Source organism: Macaca thibetana, chromosome 3 (genome assembly GCF_024542745.1).
Source record: "Macaca thibetana thibetana isolate TM-01 chromosome 3, ASM2454274v1, whole genome shotgun sequence".
Classification (NCBI taxonomy): domain Eukaryota; kingdom Metazoa; phylum Chordata; class Mammalia; order Primates; family Cercopithecidae; genus Macaca; species Macaca thibetana.
The window spans coordinates 163,740,955-163,746,954 of NC_065580.1; positions in this window are offsets into that span (position 1 = coordinate 163,740,955).

Here is a 6,000-nt window from a genome sequence, read left to right on the forward strand (position 1 = left end):
GGGGGCAAGGGTGGATATTTTTATTTTTATATTTTGAAAATAATAGACTTTCTTTTCTAAAGCAGGTTTAAGTTTACAGAAAAATAGAGTGAAAAGTATGGAGAGTTCCATATACTTCCTCTGAACTCCCCGTCCACAGCCCACGCTGTCAATTTTCCTATTATCAACATCTTGCATTAGTGCAGAATGTTTGCTATCATTGATGGACCAACTGATTTAACAATTTCTCCCCTTTTGGTCATTTTCTCAATTTTGAGAGATTGACCAAAACTTTAGTCATTGATGTCATTATTACCAAAGTAAGGTACTTATTTGGTCTTGAAACCCACTGGGAAAGTTAAATCAAGTTTAGCCTACAGCTGGCTTCTTACGTATTTAAGTTCGGCCTAAAGGTTTTTCTGTACATCGTGAACTATAACAAGTGGAGGGATAAACTGACTGTAGCCTACACTTGTGCCAATCACTGAATTTTGGCCAATCAAATGTAGCCAACTGTCAGAACCATGTTCAAATAAGGCAAACACTGAGCTGTAACCAATCTAGCTGTTTCTGTACCTCACTTCCATTTTCTGTAGGTCAGGTTTTTTTTTTTTTTTTTTTGCTGTTCATCAAACTTCTTCCACCATGTGGAGGGGCTGGAGTCTCTCTGAATCTGCTGTGATTCTGGGGATTGCGGATTTGCAGTGAATTATTCATTGCTCAATTAAACTCCTTTAAATTTAATTCAGCTGAAGTTTCTCTTTTAACAACCCCAAAATCCCTAAACCAAAGGAAAGTCAAGCTGGGAACTGTGTCAGGCAAACCTGCCTCTGATTTCATTCCTAAATAAGAGAGTAACAACGATTAAAAAAAAAAAGCTACATACTTCTTCACAATTTGCCACAAGGAAATTCCTTGTGTGGACAAAGGACAGAACTCAAAGTCTCCTCTCTGCTCACGTGAGACAAATGCATATCTGATTGTTTCCTCTGCACTATTGTTTTGCTAAGCCAGATTATTCCTCTACTCTCCTCTCATATGTAAATTGTGTATTCACTGAAGCCTCATCAGAGACTCAAAATAATGCAACTTTTGTCTCTTACCTACCTATGACCAGGAAGCCCCCTTCTCGCCTCGAGTTGTCCCGTCTTTCGGGACCAAACCAATGTACATCTTACACATACTGATTGATGTCTCATGTCTCCCGAAAATGTGTAAATCCAAGCTGTGCCCTGACCACTTTGGACACATGTTGTCAGAACCTCCTGAGGCTGTGTCATGGGTGTGTCCTTAACCTTGGCAAAATAAACTTTCTAAATTGACCGAGACCTGTCTCAGATATTTTCAGTTTACGTGCTCTTAACAGGAAATATGTGGCAATATTATCTGTCGAGAGATGATCATGAAGGAGGTTTGTGGAGAAAGAACATTCTAAACATGGAATACTCTTGTGTATCAAAGACTGCCTGATGGAAGGTGACTCAGTGAAGGCATTTCTCTGGGCTGGAGAGTCTACTAATGTGGGTTTGATCCTTCTCTTCATAAAATCCATATCCCTACAACTTTCTAGTCTCCCAGGGGTCAGGGGAAGGAGTGCCAAATTAAGAGTCTGGAGAACCAAATCTAGTCCCGACTCTGGCATGAACATCTCATTGGTCACATTTGCTTGTAAGGCCAAATGTTCAACTCTGGCTTCCTCTTGGCAGGCCCTGGCTGGGGTTCCAGATGGCATTGTTCATGAGAAGCTATGAGGTCAACTTCCGATCTGCACATGTGAGGACAGTGGGGGCCAGTTCCCTCACTGAGTCTCTGACTGAGAAACCACAGACCAAAGTATGACCACACTTAGCCTCTCTCTTTCGCCAACTGCCCTCCTTAGCCACCCCAGGCAGGTGGAAGGAAGTGAGGCAGGAAGGGACTGCTTCTTCCTGCTCAGCTGCTACATGTTGCTACAGGTTGAGCATCTCTAATGTAAAAATCTCAAATCCAAAATGCTCCAGGAGTTCCGCTGAGTGTTCAAAAAGTTTCAGATTATGGAGCATATTCGATTTGGGATTTGGGATGCTCAACCTTTACTAATAGGGCACTGCAGCCTTGGCAAGCTCCTGGCTCTGCAAGATTGAGAAAGAGGCAACACCCTCCAGCACAGCCAACTCAGTGGCTTAGCCACATGCACATGACCTGGCTTCTCCAACTCTGATTCTCAGAATTGCTCATTGGCTTCCTCTTTCACTCTCTTTTTAAGCTAGTGTCACTAACTTGGGCTTGGTTCTGCCCACAGCCTCACCCCACCAGCCTTCTCATGGGGAAGGTGCCAGGGCTCTGTGGCTGCCGCAGTCCTGTGGTGTCCAGACCATTTCTCTAGCTTGCTTTAGATTGTGGCAATGAGTCAGTTTTGCATAGACATTACTGAATATCATTCAGTGAGTTACTACAGAAATGTAGATTCATAAAACAACAACAACAACCCAAGTCTCATGAATTGTTTCTCTTGTTTCTTGGGTCTCCCAATGACCCATGGCCACCTGCTGGGAGATCTCTGTGCATGAAGACTTGATGGATTTGCAGCAGATCCTGCTTTTCTAGGGAGTAACCCAGTGGGCAGGCAGCTCAGATGAGGCTGGTAAGGGCTAATGAAGGTGCCTAGACTTGATCTTAGGTTCTGGTGGGCTCTTGGGGAGCAGGAGCATCTTTGGGTATAGGACCCTTCAAAGGTCCCCAGACTCACCCGAGGGAGAATGCAGTCAGTGTTCCCCACAGGGAGAGCTGTAGGAAACTCACAGAAGAATGCTGTAGGGAATCCTGCCAAAAGTGCAATTCTGGAGAGCTCTAAACCACACTTTGGGGACTCGAATGATTTATGATGCTGGCAGGGAGTGAACTTGCATTTGAAATTTCAATAATTTCAATAATTCAAAAATTTCAATAATTTCTCTGGGTGTGAATTTATTCAAGAAGAGCCAAGCAATGTTTCCAGGATCATTTTGTTGCTGTCCAGACCTCTCCCTGTTCATCCCTTGGGCAGGTGTAGCCAGGAAACGTGAGGATGACATTTGTTTGCAAACAATATTTACTGAACCCCTCGAGTTTGGAGCCCAAATTGGATGATTTTGTTTCTGATTAACTGATTGGGGAGTGATGAAGGAATTTCCACTGGGTCTGGAAATGGGGAAGGAAAAAAGGTGAGGATGATAAAGTCAGCAAAAGAATAAGCATTCAGGGTTGGGCATGGTGGCTTACACCTGTAATCCCAACACTTTGGGAGGCTGAGGCAGGTGGATCACTTGAGGTCAGGAGTTTGAAACCAGCCTGGCCAACATGATGAAACCCCGTCTTTACTAAAAATAGAAAAAATTAGCGCATGTGGTGATGCACGCCTGTCCCAGCTGCTCTGGAGGCTGAGGCAGGAGAATTGCTTGAACCCAGGAGGCAGAGGCTGCAGTGGGCTGAGATCGTGCTATTGCACTCCAACCTGGGCAACAGAGTAAGACTCCATCTCAAGAAAGAAAGAAAGAGAGAGAGAGAAAGAAAGAAAAGCAAAAAGAAAGAATAAGTGTTCAGCAAGAATCAGCATTCAGTAACAATGCCAAAGCTTTGAGGAGAGGGTTCATGATGAATGACTCTGAAGTAGAGAGTGCCATGGTAGGAAAATGGGATTCCTGGCTAAAATACTGAGGTATGTGATTGGAAAGTTGGGCTTGAGGGCCGGGCGCGGTGGCTCACGCCTGTAATCCCAGCAGTTTGGGAGGCCAAGGCAGGCGGATCACAAGGCCAGGAGATCGAGACCATCCTGGCTAACGTGGTGAAACCCTGTCTCTACTAAAAACACAAAAAATTATCCTGGCATGGTGGCGGGTGCCTGTAGTCCCAGCTACTCAGGAGGCTGAGGCAGGAGAATGGCGTGAACCCAGGAGGTGGAGCTTGCAGTGAGCCGAGATTGCACCACTGCACTCCAGTCTGGGCGATAGAGCAATACTCCGTCTCAAAAAAAAAAAGAAAGTTGGGTTTGAGCTACAGGTGTGGGTTGGGATTAGTGGTAGAAGTCCAGTGGTGGGGTATGTTCACCCTTGGAGGCATTGTGGAAAGTTGTGGGATCAAAATTGGTTATCATGATGATGGGCAGGTGCTACTGGCACTTGGTGGGTAGAGGCTAGAGATGCTAAATATTCTGTAATTTCCGGATGGTCTCCATGTTGAAAGTAGTTCTGAGCTCTTCAAGACTCTTGTAGGTAAAAAACAAAAACAAAAACAAAAACAAAACATGTTTCCAATGAGTTGAGCGTAGAACCTAACTCTGTTTTACATTTTACCATACTTTATGATATGTGACTGAATCATGACCCCTCAAATTCAAATGTGAAAGTCCTGGCACCCAATGTAATGGTATTTGAAGTTTGAACCTTTGGGAGGTGACTAAGTCATGATCATGAAGATGGAGCCCTCACGATGAGGTTAGTGCCTTTATAAGAAGGGTTAGGAGAGAGCTCTCACTGTCCCTACGAGTAAGGAGACAGAGGAAGATGGCCAACCACAAGCCAGGAAGAGAGCGCTCACCAATAACCAACAAGGTTTTGCCATGTTGCTCAGGCTGGTCTCAAACTCCTGGGCTCAAGTGATCCACCCGCCTTGGCCTCCCAGAGTGCTGGGATTACAGGTGTGAGCCATCGAGGCCAAACTTCTTCATTGTTAGACATCAGGTGCACAGAATAGGAAAAATCATAATCATTCATTCATGACATTCTCTTCTCATTGGTCCATATTTCTCCTGCTTTAATTTAGTTAGTTATTCATTAGTTATTTTAAATAGTATAATGGCATCTATCAACCCAGAGACCCCTCCTCCGGCCTTCCCCAAACCTGGGTAATGAATCCAGAATCCAGTTCATCTTCTTCCTTTCTTTTTTATATTGCTTTATATTTTCTATATGTGTTCCTTAAATGTACTTTAAAAATTTTAGTTGTTTTAAATTTACAGTCTTTTGGGTCTATATTTTCTATATATCTAATTGCCAAGCCTCATCCCTTTGTTGCAGGCAGCTATCGTTCACTCTACCTGACGGCTGTGTAATTTTTCACTGTGTGAATAGACCATTGTAGGACGCAGAATTTGAAGATGACTGCCAAGATTCTGGGCCCTGGAGAACAAACACTGTTCAATCAAACTTGAATCTAGGTGCTACTGTGATGGGTTTTGCAGACATAATTAATGCCCCTCATCGGCGGACCTGAAGGAAGGGAGTGTGATCTAATCACATGAATCCTTTAAACCTGGGTCTAGAGTCAGAGACAGGCAAGTCAGACATTCAAAGTGCAGTGAAATTCTCCTGCCAGCCTTGCAGAAGATAACTATCATGTTGTGGTAAGGACCATGGGGCCAGCAGCCTCTAGAAGCTGAGAATGACTCCAGCTGACTGCTAGCAAGATGTTGGAGACTCACTCCTTCACCCTCTAGGAACTCAATTCTGCCAACAAAGAGTGAGCTGGGAAGAGGGCCCCCACCTTCAGATGAGATTGCAACCCTGCCAACACCTTAATTTCAGCCTGGTGGGTCCCTGAGTAGAGAACCCAGCCATGACACGTCCAGACATCTGACCTATAGAACTGAGATAATAATTGGGTGCTGTTTCAAGCCACTACGTTTGTCATTTGTTATGTAGCAATAGAAAATAAATACAACTATAGTTTATTCTTCTCCCTTTTCTTGATGAGCAGTTGAGTTGTTCCCAGTTTTTGGTTATTGAGAACTGTGGTGCTATGAACATTCTTGTATGTGTGCAAGCATTTTAGGTACAATTCTTAGAGTGAAATTGTTATATCATAGGATATGTGAATTTTTAACTTTAGAAGGAAATGTCAAACTTTTCTCCAATGTTCTTGGATTAATGTATATCCCCACCAGCAAATATGCAAGGTGTTTTTTTTTTTTTTAAATGTTAGGTTCTATCTTAATTATACTGTGACTGGAAGACCTGGTTATGTGATATCCATTCTTTGAAATTTGTTTAGTTTTTATGGTCTAGT